General features: G+C 47.4%; 1 protein-coding gene across 1 annotated transcript in view; it reads right to left on the reverse strand.

The window, feature by feature from the left end:
- The window catches only part of NSD2 (nuclear receptor binding SET domain protein 2), a 97220-nt gene extending 84762 nt beyond the window's left edge, over window positions 1–12458 (reverse strand). Inside the window, exon 1 of the mRNA XM_032135759.2 lies at window positions 12353–12458. The gene's annotated coding sequence lies outside the window, so the exon portion shown is untranslated. The remainder of the gene's footprint in view (window positions 1–12352) is intronic.
- Between the last annotated feature and the right edge of the window lie 4338 nt (window positions 12459–16796).

Below are 16796 nucleotides of genomic sequence, written 5' to 3' on the forward strand. Positions count from 1 at the left end.
AAAAGTATATAAAAAAAAAAAAAAAGCTATAGACAGGATCAGTCAAGAACTGACTGAAACTACCCTAAATAGAAGTCAATCAAACCCAGCCATCACTATATTAAAAAAGAATAAGATACCATGGCCAAAAAGGGCTTATCCAAAAATATAAGGATAATTCAACATCAGGAATTCTATTAATGTTGTCACCATGTTAATACATTATGGAAAATTTCTGGTGAAGATGGCTAAAATGCTGTTTCAAAGAAAAAAAGAGGCCAGGCATGGTGGCTCACACCTGTGACCCTAGCACTTAGGGAGGCTGAGGCGGGTAGACTGCTTGAGTTCAGGAGTTCGAGACCAGTCTGGTCAACATGGTGAAACCCTGTCACTAATACAAAAATTAGCCAGGAGTGGTGGCATGCACCTGTAGTCCCAGCTACTTTGGAGGGGAGAGGCAGGAGGACTGCTTGAACCTGGGAGGTCGAGGCTGCAGTGAGCTAAGATGGTGCCACTGCACTCCCACCCGGGTGACAAAGTGAGACACTGTCTCAAAAAATGAAGAGAGAGAGAGAGAGAGAGAGAAAGAAAGAAGGAAAGAAAGAAAGAGAAAGAGAGAAGGGAGGAAGGAAAGGAAGGAAGGAGAGGAATGAAAGAAAAGAGTTCGGGAAGGAAGAAAGGAAGGGAGGGAAGGAGAGAGGCCGGGCACAGTGGCTCACTACTTGTAATCCTAGCACTTTGGGAGGCCAAGGAGGGAGGACTGCTTGAACCCAGCAGTTTGAGACGAGCCTGGGCAGCATAGTGAGACCCCGTCTCTACAAAAAATAAAATTAGCCAGGCACACTGGCGCACATCTACAGTCCCAGCTACCCGGGAGGCTGAGGTGTGAGGATGGCTTGGGCCCAGGAGGTTGACACTGCAGTGAGCTGTGACCACACTATTGCACGCCAGCCTCGTGACTCAGCAAGACCTTGTCTAGCTACATTGCCTAATGCAAAGCAAGAAAGAAATCTCCAGGTCTAGAAATGAAAAGGGAACAGCAGTCTGAGCCTCACAGGGTGCAGGCTGCCCATGGCAGGACCCCAGGGTTTAAGAGCTGGGGCTTGGCAGCCAGAATACAGAGCAGAGGTACAGGACAGGGGCTTGGGTCTGACTGGGCTTCCTGCACAGAGCTCAAAGGAGAGGAGTCATGGAGAGCAGCTGGCTACAGTGATTAGGAGCACCAAGTGTGGAGGCTGCTGTCTGGACTAGAATCCCAGCTCTGCCACTTATTAAACTGTGGGACCCTGGCCAAGAGCCTCTACCACTCATCCTCACTCCATGTCCTGAGGACAGAGGACTCACCTTGCAGGTACTTTCAAACATTAAGGAGGAAAAGAAGCCACCACCAGGCAGAGGACTTCCTCATCACCAGGTGAGTGTCTGTGGTCACAGTGCTGTCATCATCACCTGAGCCCCTCTACCAGCCAGCCCAGGGCTAGGCCCTCAGCAAACACCCACCAGAGGCCACTGGGGTGACAGAGCCACCCTTGAGAAATGTGAACCCCAAGCCTCTGCCTAAGAAGGCTAAATCCCGAGACCAACAAATATATGTCAAAACAGGTCTAGAATGAGTGACACTGGTAGGGCCTGCAGGGCAACCTGAGAACTGCCCATGGGGAGTCCCCCTCTCCCCGGGAGAGCCACTGAGAGATGCCCCTGAGGTAAACACAGCCTCTCCCACCAGCAGTGAGAGATCCTCCAGGAGCCAGGCATGGGACAGTATGGAAGGTCTTCTACAGAAGAACAGGAAATTACTGTTTCCATGATTTGCAGACTTGGAAAAAAAAGGTATTGGTATTGAAATTTAAAACTCAGTTGAGTTGAATATAGCAGACCAGGCACAGCTAAAAATATAATAGATTAGAAGATAAATCTGAGCGAATCAGCAAGGAAAAGGGCTGATAAAGAGATGAAAACCATGTAAGATAAATTAAGACATAACATTCATGAATGTTTCATTCTGTCAAATATAAAGTGCCTACTATGAGCAGGACACTGATTTTAGGTGTTGGGATTATAACATTGAACAAAACAGGGTGAAAAACACTCTGTCTACCCAAGAGAATTAAAAGCAGGAACCAGAAGATATTTGTACAACCATGTTCACAGGAGCACTATTACAGTAGCCAAAAGGTAGACGTAACCCAGGGGTCCATCAACAGATGAATAGATAACCAAAATGTAGACTATCTACACAGTGTAGTAGTATTCAGCTTTAAAAGGAAGGAAATGCTGATATCTGCTACAATATGGATGAATCTTGAAGAAACTATGCTAAGTGAAATAAGGCAGACACAAAAAAGACAAATACTGTAAAATTCCACGTACGAGGTCCCCAGAATAGTATTCATAGAGACAGGAAGTAGAATGGTGAGTGCCAGAAGCTGGGGGGAAGAAAAAGTTGGATGGGGAATTATGGGACAGAGTTTCAGTTTGAGAAGATGAAAAAGTTCTGGAGATAGTGTCATGGTTGTACAACAATGTGAATGCACTTAAGACCATAGAACTAAATGCTTTAAAATAGTTAAAATGGGCCAGGCGCAGTGGCTCACGCCTGTAATCCCAGCACTTTGAGAGGCCGAAGCGGGCGGATCACGAGGTCAGGAGATCAAGACCATCCTGGCCAACATGGTGAAACCCCGTCTCTACTAAAAATACAATTAGCCGGGCGTGGTTGCGGGCGCCTGTAGTCCCAGCTACTCGGGAGGCTGCACCAGGAGAATGGCGTGAACCTGGGAAGCGGAGCTTGCAGTGAGCCGAGATCGCGCCACTGCACTCCACCCTGGGCGACAGAGCGAGACTCTGTCTCAAAAAAAAAGTTAAAATGGTAAATTTTATGTTATGTATACCCCCAAAAATCCTCTACCTTCAAGGAGCTTACATTCCAATGCAGTTCTAGTTGGAGAGGCTTGGGAGGATGAGGGAAAGACAACTTTTTCTTTTCATTTTTTTTTTTTTTTTTTATTGAGACACGGTCTTGCTCTGTTGCCCAGGCTAAAGTGCAATGGTGCCATCACAGCTCACTGCATCCTAGAACTCCTGGGCCCAAGCAGTCCTCCCACCTCAGCCTCCCAAGTAGCTGGGACTACAGGCATGCACCACCACACTGGCTAATTTTTTTGTATTTTTAGTAGAGATGGGGTTTCACTATGTTGGCCAGGCTGGTCTTGAACTCCTGACCTCAGGTGATCTACCCGTCTCGGACTCCCAAAGTCCTGGGATTGGCGACATTTAAGCCACCGAGCCCGGCCTGAAAGTTTAATATGCATATCTCTTTCACAAAAGAAAGAAGTAAAATCACAAGGACAAAGAACGGAAGGGATTAGAGTTAGAGATATCAAACCTAGGGAGGCAGACTTAGAGGAATCAGATTGGTACTGGAGATGTGCTGTTGTAGGAAGAAGACTAATAACCTAAGAATTCCTCGTTTATAAATATTTTTCTTCTTAAAATATCTTAAAATTACAAATGCAACATGACCATTATAAAAAGGATGAAAATATTTAAGCACTCAGGTGAAAAATAAAAATATAGAAGTTAAAACAGAAATTACCAGTTAAGAGTTACCAGTGGTTCTAGGACAGGCACAGTGGCTCATGCCTGTAATCCCAGCACTTTGGGAGGCTGAGGCGAGCGGATCACAAGGTCAGGAGTTCAAGACCACTCTGGCCAACATGGTGAAACCCTGTCTCTACTAAAGATACAAAAAATTAGCCGGGTGTGGTGGTGCATGCCTATAATCCCAGCTGCTCAGGAGGCTGAGGCAGGAGAATTGCTTGAACTCGAGAGGCGGAGGTTACAGTGAGCCGAGGTCGGGCCACTACACTCCAGCCTGGGTGACAGGGCGAGACTCCGTCTCAAAAAAAAAAAGAAGAGTTATCAGTAGTTTTCTAAGGGGGACAGGAACAGAGGTGGGAAGAGTTAAGCATCACATTGCTGTTTTTTTTAAAATAAGTGCTTAGGAATTATATAACTAATTATTCACATTTCACGGAATATATACAACAAGACCTGACACGTTAAGGGGCTAGGGAGGCTGAACAGCCCCTCTAGGACCACATGGACCTTGGGAGGTCTCCAACATGAGGGGAGGGACTCTGCTCTCAGAAGCAGGGGGAAGGCTATGGACAACAACAGTCACCATTCAGAACCCACTCACTCAGGCCGGGTGTGGGGGCTCACACCTGTAATCCCAGCACTTTGGGAGGCCAAGGCAAGAGGATCACTTGAGCCCAGGAGTTGGAGACCAGCCTGGGCAACATGGTGATGGCAAGACCCCATCTCTAAAATTCAAATAAAAATAAAGAAATAAAAATAAAGAACCACTGAGTCCCACCCAAGTTCTCCAGCACTTGGAAATAGAGCAACAAACAAAATGCCTTTCTTATTCTTGAGGTGCTAATATTCTAGAGGAGAGAGGCAGAAATTAGGAAGAGTAGATATGCTAGGAAAAGAGAAAGCATAGAGGGCGGTGGGGAGGCAGGAAGACTATTCCTTCCTGGACTGGGGCTGGGTAAGCCCTAGTGTGCATTTCTGGTGAGGTTTTTTGTTTTTTTGTGTGTGGTTTTTTTTTTTTTTTTTTTTTTGAGATGGAGTCTCCCTTTGTCGCCCAGGCTGGAGTGTAGTGGCACGATCTCGGCTCACCGCAAGCTCCGCCTCCCGTGTTCATGCCATTCTCCTGCCTCAGCCTCCTGAGTAGCTGGGACTACAGGCGCCCACCACCACGCCCGGCTAATTTTTATTTTTGTATTTTTGATAGAGATGGGGTTTCACCGTGTTAGCCAGGATGGTCTCGATCTCACTTCGTGAACTGCCTGCCTCAGCCTCCCAAAGTGCTAGGATTACAGGCATGAGCCACCGCGCCCGGCCCTCTGGGGAGCTTTAACACTTCAGACACAGTAGGCCTCACTGCTCCCATCTTGCCCACTGGCTTAGATGTCAGCTAAAGCCCACTCCGATAATTCCGTGAATCCAACTGAGCAGAAGGAGGTCTCAACACTAGGACAGCAGAGAGATCTTCAGGACATGCCCCAGAGCCAGGCCGTGAGACGGACCAAGCTCCAACCCATTCCTCCAGGGGCGGAAAAGACTGAAATGGAAACCCCAAGTTTGCAAATATGATTTACACATACCTAAAATACCCTCATTTTCTAATATATCACACTAGTCTGCCTGAAATATATTTCAGCCCTGCTATCACTGAATGATGGTAGAACCTCTGTTCTCATATAAAACAATTCCACGTAGGCGGGGCACAGTGGCTCACACCTGTAACCTCAGTACTATGGGAGGCCAAGGCAGAAGGATCGCTGTAGCCCAAGAACTTGAGATCAGCCTGGACAACATGGCAAAATCCTGTCTCTACAAAAATTACAAAACTTAGCTGGGCGTGGTGGTATGTGCCTGTGGTCTTAGCTACTCGGGAAGCTGAGGTGGGAAGATCGCTTCAGCCTGTGAGGCGGAGACTGCAGTGAGCCAAGATTGTGCCACTGCACTCCAGCCTGGGTGATAGAGTGAGACCTTGTCTCAAAAAAGAAAAAAAAGGCCAGGCGTGGTGGCTCACCCCTGTAATCCCAGCACTTTGGGAGGCTGAGGCAGGTGATCACCTGAGGTCAGGAGTTCGAGACCAGCCTGGCCAACACGGTGAAACCCCGTCTCTAACAAAAATACAAAATTAGCCAAGTGTGGTGGTGGGCACCTGTAATCCTAGCTACTTGGGAGGCTGAGGCAGGAGAACCACTGGAACCCAGGAGGCGGAGGTTGCAGTGAGCTGAGATCATGCCACTGTACTCCAGCCTGGGCAACGAAAGTGAAACTCCGTCTCAATAAAAAACCTTGTACAAGAATGTTCCACAGCAGCATTATTCGTAATAGCAAAAAGCAACCCAACTATCAACTGATAAATGGTTGAACAAAATGGTCTATCCATGCAATGGATATTTAGCCACAAAAAGAAATGACGTCCTGGTTTATGCTACAACATAGATAAACATGATGCTAAGTGAAAGAAGCTAGATACAAAGGCCACATGCTGTATGATTCCATTTATGTAAAATGCCTAAAATAGGCAAATCCATAAAGACAGAAGTAGAATGGCTGCCAGGGGCTGGGAGAGGAGAGGAGAGAAAGTGACTGCTTAACAGTGCAGAGTTTTTTACTGAGCTGATGAAATGTTTAGGAATTAGGCAGCAGTGACTTTTGCACAACACTGAACATACCAAAAACACCACTGAATTGTACACTCTATAATGGTTTAAACAATAAATGTTATGTGAATTTTATCTCAATAAAAAAAAAAAAGGTCGGCTGGGCGCAGTGGCTCACACCTGTAATCCCAGCACTTTGGGAGGTCAAGGCGAGTGAATCACCTGAGGTCAGGAGTTTGAGACCAGCCTGACCAACACGATGAAACTCTACTAAAAATACAAAATTAGCCAGGCATGGTAGCACATGCCTATAATCCCGGTTACTTGAGAGGCTGAGGAAGGAGAATCGCTTGAACTCAGGAGGCGGAGGTTGCAGTAAGCCGAGATGGTGCCACTGTACTCCAGCCTGGGAAACAAGAGCAAAACTCCGACTCAAAAAAAAAAAAAAAGTCAAATCTTGGCCAGGCGTGGTGCCTCACACCCATAATCCCAGCACTCTGGTTGGCCCAGGCAGGAGGATCGCTTGAGCCCAGGAGTTCAAGACCAGCTTGGGCAACATAGCAAGAACCCCAGCTCCACAAAAAGTAAAAAAGTTAGCTGGGTGTGGTAGTGCATGCCTGTAGTCCCAGCTACTCAGGAAGCTGAAGTGGGAGGATCGCTTGAGCCCAAGAGGTAGAGGCTGTGAGCCATAACTACACCACTGCACTCCAGCCTGAGTGGCAGAAGAAGACCCTGTCTCAAAAAATACTAATATACGACTGGGCACAGTGGCTCATGCCTGTAATCCCAGCACTTTGGGAGGCCGAAGCGGGTGGATTACCTGAGGTCAGGAGTTCCAGACCAGCCTGGCCAACATGGTGAAACCTCGTCTCTACTAAAAATACAAAAATTAGCCAGGCATGGTAGCGGGTGCCTGTAATCCCAGCTATTTGGGAGGCTGAGGCAGGAGAATCACTTGAACCCGGGAGGCGGAGGTTGAGGTGAGCCGAGATCATGCCACTGTGCTCCAGCCTGGCCAACAGAGTGAGACTCTGTCTTAAAAAAAAAAAAAAAAAAATATATATATATATATATATATATATATATACACACACACACACACTAATATACATGGGAAGCTCAAAAATAATAAAGCAGCTGGGCATGGTGGCTCACGCCTGTAATCCCAGTACTTTGGGAGGCCAAGGCCAGTGGATCACTTGAAGCCAGGAGTTTGAGACCAGCCTTGCCAACATGGTGAAACCCCATCTCTATTAAAAATACAAAAATTAGCCAGGCACAGTGGTTCACGCCTGTAATCCCAGCTACTCCAGAGTCTGAGGCAGAAGAATCGCTTGAACCCTGGAGGTGGAGTCCTCAGTGAGCCGAGATTGCCACTGCACTCCAGCCTGGGTGACAGAGTGAGACTCAGTCTCAAAAAAAATAAAAACAGGGCCAGGCGCGGTGGCTCACGTCTGTAATCCCAGCACTTTGGGAGGCCGAGGCAGGCAGATCACGAGGTCAGGAGATCGAGACCATCCTGGCTAATACAGTGAAACCCCGTCTCTACTAAAAATACAAAAAATTAGCCGGGTGCGGTGGCGGGCGCCTGTAGTCCCAGCTACTCGGGAGGCTGAGGCAGGAGAATGGCGTGAACCCGGGAGGCGAAGCTTGCAGTGAGCCGAGATCGCGCCACTGCACTCTGGCCTGGGCGAAAGAGCAAGACTCCGTCTCAAAAAAAAAAAATAAAAAATAAAAAAATAAAAAATAAAGTAATGCCTTCAAAATTCTGAGGAAAAAATCATTACTAACCTAAATGATATATAGCCAACCAAGCTATCAGCTGAGGATATGCGCAGATGATTCTGGCATATAAAGTCTTTTTTTTTTTGAGACAATCTCACTCTGTCATCCAGGCTGGAGTGCAGTGGCCTGATCTCAGCCCACTGCAACCTCCGCCTCCCGGGTTCAGGCAATTCTCCCTGCTTCAGCCTCCTGAGTAGCTAGGATTACAGGCGCCCAACACCAGGCACGGCTAATTTTTGTATTTTTAGTAGAGACTGGTTTCACCATGTTGGCCAGGCTGGTCTCGAACTCCTGACCTCAGGTGATCCACCCACCTCAGCCTCCCAAAGTGCTGGGATTACAGGCGTGAGCCACTGCACCCAGCCATATAGTCTTAATAAACGTTGCTTCACACATATTTTAAGATAACTATCAGACCACGTATCACCAAACATGAAGGTAAACTAAGGAAGACATGAGATCCAAAAAACAGATGGTCCATCTCAGAAGATGATGTGAACAGCTGTGCAGCAGGATAGGGAGGAGTCCAATCTGGAGCAGGAAGACAGCTCTGGGAGAAAGGTCATCACAGAAGAAAAAAAAAAAGGAACTGACAGATCTAGTGTAACTGACCATCCCAAAGGCTTTTTATACAGTGCATTTGAAAAACTTTAGGCTGAATTAGTAACAGATACATGGAAAATAAAGCCAACAGAAAAACTTACCACCAGGAAAACAAAAAGTCATACAAGTAAATATTATCCATCACAGTGTATGATTTAGCTGAACAATGTAACAATTTATATTCATTTAAACCAAAACTTGCTATAAAAGTGTGGTAGATTAAAGACAGCCAACAAAAATTAGCCAGGTGCAGTGGCTCACGCTCACACCTGTAATCCCTGCACTTTGGTAGCCTGAAGTAGGAGGTCTGCTTGAACGCAGGAGTTGGAGGCTACAGTGAGCTATGATCAGGCCACTGTACTCTCGCCTGTGCAAGGGAGCAAGACCTCACCAATAAAATACAAATAAAGATGGTCAACAATTCTTTGTCACTCTCTCCACCAAGAGATGAAGGTCTGTTTCCCCATTCCCTTGAGTCTAGCCTGGCCCTGTAGCTGTTTTTACCAACAAAACATGGCAAAAGTGGGGACTTGCTATAACTGAGCAAGGGGGATTTAAAAAAAAAAGAACAACATGTCAAAAGTGATGACAGTTCTCACTATAGCCTTTAAAACAACCGGCAGATCTCACTTCCTCCCTCATGGAACCAGCCACCACGCTGCAAGGAAGCCCAAGCAGCCTCATGAGATAGTCCACACTGGGAAGAATGAAGCCCATGGCCAAAAGACCCTACTGAACTCTCACAGTTGACAGCCAGTACCAACAAGCTGGCATCACATGGAGCAGGAGGAACAAGCTAACCCTGGCAAACCATGTCCCACTTACAAAACTGTAAACAAATACAGGTTGTTGTTTTTTCAACCACTAAGTTCTGGAATAGATCATCAAGCCACTACAATATTGGGAAGAAGTAGGGAGGTAACATGGGAGGTAAGAGGGGGCGGGTAAGAAAGCTAAATCTTCATCATCTTCCACAGATAGAACTGAACTTATATCAATCTGGAAGTTCTAAAATTAGCAAAATAAGCAAGTTACCTTTTTTTTTTTTTTTGAGACGGAGTCTCGCTCTGTCCCCAGGCTCAAGTGCAGTGGCGCAATCTCAGCTCACTGCAACCTCTGCCTCCCCGGGTTCAAGCAAGTCCCCTGCCTCAGCCTCCTGAGTAGCTGGGACTACAGGCGCACGCCACCACGCCTGGCTAATTTTTTGGGTGTGTGTATTTTAGTAGAGACAGGGTTTCACCATGTTGGCTAGAATGGTCTCGATCTCCTGACCTCGTGATCTGCCCGCCTCGGCCTCCCAAAGTGCTGGAATTACAGGCATGAGCCACCGCACCCGGCCACAAGTTACTTTTTAAAGTACAGATAAATAGAAACAGCTGAAAGGCCAGGCACAGTGGCTCAAGCCTGTAATCCCAGAACTTTCAGAGGCCAAGATGAGTGAATCACTTGAGGCCAGGAGTTCAAGACCAGCCTGGCAAACACAGTGAAACCCTGTCTCTACTAAAAATACAAAAATTAGCTGGGCATAGTGGTGCACACCTGTAATACCAGCTACTTAGGAGACTGAGGCACGAGAATTGCCTGAGCCCGGGAGAGAGAGGTTGCAGTGAACTGAGATCATACCACCACACTCCAGCCCTGGCCACAGAGTGAGATCCTGTCTCAAAAAGGAAAAAGAAAAAAAGGAAACAGCTGAAAGAGCAGAGGTTGCTTTGATGGAACTCTGAAGGGGAGTAGAACAGGGACTGTCACCTTTGATTACAAGACTCACAAAGCATACGTCTTCAATGGACATGCTTTAGTTTCATAAAGGAACAGATAAGCAGAAAACATGCTTCAACATTTTGGTTGGTGAGAGCAGAGTTGTATGTTTCCTTCCACTTTTCTGTATTATACAAATTATTCATAAAATATATTTTCTGATTATAGAATTATTAAAAATACTTAAGCTAATTTTGCCATAACAATGTGTCAAATTGCACATCTCTGGAAATAAAATTTATACAAACTCTAGGCTGGAACTCACACAACTCAGTTTCTCTATATCATTCCTGTGCCTGGAATTTGTCCTGAGGGAAGAGAGTAGTGAGGGACTACCTGTATCAGGGCAGCTCTGCAGAACCGGTGCAGAGACCTCTGGGTGGTAACAAAGAGGAGCAGTGCATGGGTACCAAGAGAGGCAGTAACAGCTCCTGAGACAGGGGCACCCACCAAGAAGGCACAGCCATGAACAGCAGCTAGGCTCAAGGACCCAGAGCATATGCTTCCACACTCCAGCATTATGCGTGGCCCCAAGCAGCCACTTGAGACTCCCCAGAGGCAGAAATGCAGAGCAAGGACAAGATCCTATCAAAATCCATGTAAACAGGGGCCACTGAGACAGATTTCCTTTACCTCAGAAGTTTCATCAACTTACAAGAATGATCAGGGCCCCCTCTCCCAAAGAAAAGAGAAGGCAATGACCACAGTTCATTCTGTTATTATTTTTTCTGAATCAGTAGAGAGCCCTCAATAATGCTCCACTGATCCAAAAGCAGGGGTCTGAGATAGGGCACTGGCAATGTCTTGTTTCTGCCCTTTACTGATTTAATCCACTAATTTGTTGAAATGCCTATAGCAGCTGTGAACATACTGGTATATAAAAGACAGACATGCGTTCAGCCTAAAAAGGTAGATACTGGACAAACAAGCAGGACTATTTGTTTCAAAGGAGTTACAGACAGTTGAATTTTATTTTTATTTATTTTTATTTTTTTTGAAACAGAGTTTTGCTCTTGTCACCCAGGCTGGAGTACAATGGCATGATCTCGGCTCACTGCAACCTCCGCCTCCCGGGTTCAAGCAATTATCCTGCCTCAGCCTCCTGAGTAGCTGAGATTACAGGTTGCCGCCACCACGCCTGGCTAACTTTTAGTATTTTTAGTAGAGACAGGGTTTCTCCATGTTGGTCAGGCTGGTCTCAAACTCCTGACCTCAGGTGATCCGCCTGCCTCGGCCTCCCAAAGTGCTGGGATTACTGGCGTGAGCCACGGCGCCCAGCCTAGGCAGTTGAATTTTAAAGACACACTTGCAGATTTCAGAACTCAACTGAAAAGAACCCAATAAACTGTTAACACGATACATAATCCCAATTTATCTTCTACAAATAAAGCATACAATCTGCAGATAAAGAATGAGGCTGGGTGCAGTGGCTCACGCCTGTAATCCTAGCACTTTGGGAGGCCAAGGGAGGCAGATTGCAAGGTCAGGAGATCAAGACCATCCTGGCTAACATGGTGAAACCCCGTCTCTACTAAAAATATAAAAATTAGCTAGGCGTGGTGGCACATGTCTGTAATCCCAGCTACTCGGGAGGCTGAGGTAGGAGAATCACTTGAACCAGGGAGCTGGAGGTTGCAGTGAGCCAAGATTGTGCCACTGCCCTCCAGCCTGGGTGACAGGGCAAAACTCCGTCTCAAAAAAAAAAAGAACAAAAGGGGCCTGCGGTGGCTCACACTTGTAATCTCAGTGCTTTCGCAGGCGAAGGTGGGCCAGATCACTTGAGCTCAGGAGTTCGAGACCAGCCTGGGCAACATGGCAAAATCCCATCTCTACAAGAAATACAAAACTTAGCCAGGGACAGTGGCATGCACCCATAGTCCCAGCTACTTGGGAGGCCGAGGTGGGAGGATGGCTTGAACCCAGGAGGCAGAGGTTGCAGTGAGCCAAGATCATGCCACTGCACTCCAGCCTGGGTGACAGAGCAGGACCCCATCTCCTCCCCCACAAAAAAAGGGAGAAAAATCTAATTTTTATACCTGCAACTTTCTCAGTAGTCTCATTTTGTAAGTTTTCATTGTGGGTAGTGCTGCTTCTGCTGAAATGTCATTTTTCTCTCCCACTTAAGGAAGAATAAGTTGTCTTAAGTTAAACAAGCTTCTCCATGCTCTCATGACAGTTCCAGCCTCTATCCTAGGCTACTGTGTAGAAAAACATGAACAGAGAATGAGAGGCAGCAACGCAGCTCCCGTGTGCAGCTCCATGTGGGCCATACTCGCTCCTCATCGCCATCTAGGCAGCTCCTTCAGCTCACACATGCTGAGCACCCACACATGCTGCTCACTCTGGGAACGCAGCCATGGACAAGACACAAGAGCCCTGCTTTCATGGGGCTTCCACTACAGCTGGGAGAGCAGATGGGGTAAACAAGGTGGGGATCAGGAGAGCGAAGGAGGTACATTTTTTTTTTTTTTTGGAAACAGAGTCTTGCTCTGTTACCCAGGCTGGAGTGCAGTGGTGTAATCTCGGCTCACTGCAACCTCCACCTTCCGGTTCAAGCGATTCTCGTGCCTCAGCCTCCTGAGTAGCTGGGGTTACAGGTGTGCGCCACCAAGCCCAGCTATTTTTTGTATTTTTAGTAGAGACAGGGTTTCGCCATGCTGGCCAGGCTGGTCTTGAACTCCTGGCCTCAAGTGATCTGCTTGCCTCAGCCTCCCAAAGTGCTGGGATTACAGGCCTGAGCCACCGCGCCCAGTCCTGCAGAGGGGTACACTTTTAAATGGGGGGAGGGGTATAAAGGTGGGGTTCATTGAGAAACTGTTACTTGAGCTAAGGAAGTCCACAAATTTTTATTTCTTAATGGGCTTTCTCTTGTTTCTGAACCTGAAATGGAAGGAAATGTAAATGCATACAGAAAGAATGCTATCTGGACAGTAAATGGCACCTCCATCCATCTGGTTCTGTCAGACAAAAACTTAGGGCTATCACTGGCACCAGAACTTCCCCTCATCTCTCCTTATCCCAAACAACACAACTTATCAATTTTACTCCAGAAGCCTTCCTAGCTAGGCCTGTCCACTTTTCTCCACACCCACAATCCCAACAATGGCCAACCACCAAGCTCTTTCACCAAGACTGACGCCAACAGCCTCCTGACTTATCAGTCAGGAAATTCAGACAGTAGCTCTCAACTCAAGGGCATCAGAATCACACGAAGGACACATTAGAACACAGATTGTTGGGCCCCACTCCAGAGTTTATGGTGCAGTAGGTCTGAGACATGAAAATGTGCATTTCTAACTAGCATCCAGGCCACTGAAGCTGCCAGTCTGGGGATCAGACTTTGAGAACCACTGGAGACTAGGTTATGGTACAGTAACAAGCCCAAAACTGTTAGTTACTTGGCTCAACCCACTTTTTTTTTTTTTTTTTTGAGACAGAGTCTTGCTCTGTCGCCCAAGCTGGAGTGCAGTGGAGAGAGAGATCTCAGCTCACTGCAAGCTCCACCTCCTGGGTTCACGCCATTCTCCTGCCTCAGCCTCCCAAGTAGCTGGGACTACAGGCGCCCGCCACCATGCCTGGATAATTTTTGTGTGTTTTTAGTAGAGACAGGGTTTCACCGTGTTAGCCAGGATGGTCTCGATCTTCTGACCTCGTGTCCACCTGCCTCGGCCTCCCAAAGTGCTGGGATTACAGGCGTGAGCCACTGCGCCCAGCCCAAAGTTTTCTTTCTTGCCCATAGTACATATCCGTTTGTTTCCACAGTCAGAAACAAGAGAAAGGGAACATGATAAAGCACGTGTCTCAGTGCTTCCACTCAGAAGTTACGTGTCACTTTCCAATGGCCAGAGCAAATCACAGGCCACACCACATTTCAAGGACAGGGCTATCCAATCCGATCAGGGACCCAAAGCAGGGACAAAGGAAAGGTTTTCACCTGAACAGAGTGACCACAGATCGGGCTTCTGTACACACTCTTCCTGAACCTTCCCCAGCACCAACTCAATCTACAGAGCAATCTGAGGAATCCTCTTTCCAAAGAAAATAGATTCATGTCACACCATCACCCTTAAAACCTGACACTGCTCTTAACAGGACCTAAAAGAACTTGCCCGGCACCCTCTGCTCCAGCCACACCAGCTTCTTCCTGCTCTATCACAGAAGCTCTGCACAGGCTCTTCCCTCCATCTGATACTCACCTCCACCCTCATGAAGCCAACACCCAACCCCCGTTCTGCTCTCTGTTCCCTGCTCTAGTGTCTATCCCATCAGGAAGTCCTTCCCAAAGCCTTGTCAGGTATAACCTCCCTACTCGATGTACCTAGATCTTTCCTTCATGACTTGCTTTGTGTGATGAGGAATTCTAAACACATATAAATGTGGAGAGAATAGTTAGAACCAGGGCTCGGAGGGGTGGCTTACACTTGTAATCCCAGAACTTTGGGATGTGCAGGCAGAAGGACTGCTTGAGTCGAAGAATTCAAGACCAGCCCGGGCAACATGGCAAAACCCTGTCTCTATTTAAAAACAAAAACAGGCCAGGCATGGTGGCTCACGCCTGTAGTCCCAGCTACTTGGGAGGCTGAGGCAGGAGAATGGCGTGAACCCGGGAGGCGGAGCTTGCAGTGAGCTGAGATCACTCCACTGCACTCCAGCCTGGGCGACAGAGTGACAGTCCGTCTCAAAAAAAATAAATAAATAAAATAATTTTTAAAAAGTGTTATATATATTTATACATAGACACATAGATACATAAAGGAAAGACAGGCAGGAACCACATGCCATGCTCAAGATCTAGGGCTTTCTCTTCTAAGCAAACAGTGAAACTGCAGGGACACATTTTTAGGCAGGTAGGTGAGATGAGAGCTTCCTTCTGGAAGGAAATAAGGTAGGTCAGAAGCGAGGCCCACTTTCCCTTCCCCTGATTCACAGAGAGGTAACAGTGGTACCAGCAACTACCCAATCTTTCCTTCTGTAAGGACTGAACTAAGGCCCCTCTCTTGTACCACTCTCACGCTATGGCCCAGCCGGGGCAATGCTGCCTCTGCTCATTCTCTCCCACCTGTCCACACTTTCCCAGCCTCGCCTCCTGTGCATTGGTTAAGTCACGGTTCTCTAGCCCTGCTAATGATGCATAAGGTTCTTCTGTGACCTCTGCCACCAGCCCATGGGCCCTCCACCTTTCCAACTCCACATCAAGGCAAAATGCTCACACCACTCCCCTTCATTCACACCATTTCTGGGACATATTATGCCCCCTAAGGCATACAAAGTACTGAGGACGGTGTATGTACTCAAATAGTCACTGAATGCCTGACAGTCACTCAGGTACCATTCCAGGTGCTGAGGACATGACAGCAAGCCAAGCGAAAGGAGAAAAGACCCTGCCTTCACAGATGACCCAATGCAGCCAGGAATTCACATTGAATGTCGGAGATACGTGCTATGGAGAAAATCTAAGGCAGACGGGGAGTGCCAGATAGCAACAGAGTAATTTTTAAAAAATTTTTTTGGCCAGGCATGGTGGCTCACGCCTGTAATCCGAACACTTTGGGAGGCCAAGGCAGGCAGATCACTTGAGGTCAGGAGTTCGAGACCAGCCTGGCCAACATGGCCTAGTCTCTACTAAAAATACAAAAATATATATATATATATATATATATATCAGCCGGGCATGGTGGCACACACCTGTAATCCCAGCTACTTGGGAGGCTGAGGCAGGAGACTCACTTGAACCCAGGCAGCGGAGGTTGTGGTGAGCCTAGATTGTGCCACTGCACTCCAGCCTGGGTGACAGAGTTAGACTCCGTCTCAGAAGTGTGTGTGTATATATATACAATAATTTTTTTAAACTTTATTTTTCTTTTGGGACAGAGTCTTCCTGTCACCCAGTCTGGAATGCAGCGGCATAATCATGGTTCCCTGCAACTTCAAACTCCTGGGCTGGAGTGATCCTCTCGTCTTGGCTTCATAAAGCACCAGGATCACAGATAAACTGTAATAGTACCCGGTCACAACAGAGTACTTCAACTCAGTGGTCAGAGAAGGTGCCTGAGAGGGAGAAGTACAAGCAAAGACCTGAAGGAGGGTGAGGGGTAAGCCACACACCTGGGGACAGCATTCCAGGTCAAAGGAGGAGTAAGGGCAATAGTCGGAGGCAGCAGAGCTGCAGGGCTTCAGAACAGGCAAGAGGCCCGTGTGGCTGGAACAGAATGAGAATGGAGTGGGTGATGATGGAAAGACAAGGGCCTCCCAAAACAGGCAGGAGTCAGGCACAGCATTCAGTGTGGGGCCCAAGCTGAGACCTGGCAGAGGGAAGGAAGAGGGAAAGCATGCCTATCCCCCACACACATGGGGTAAGGGGGCACGTGGGCAGAAGGAACAAAAACTGACCACGCAAAGGCCCAGAGGAAAAATATGGCAGAAAGAGATGAGCTGAATAACTGAGATGAGGGCAAAACAAGTAGTGCAGTGAGACTCAGA

The sequence above is a fragment of the Hylobates moloch genome, unplaced genomic scaffold (assembly GCF_009828535.3).
Source record: "Hylobates moloch isolate HMO894 unplaced genomic scaffold, HMol_V3 SCAFFOLD_17, whole genome shotgun sequence".
Lineage (NCBI taxonomy): Eukaryota > Metazoa > Chordata > Mammalia > Primates > Hylobatidae > Hylobates > Hylobates moloch.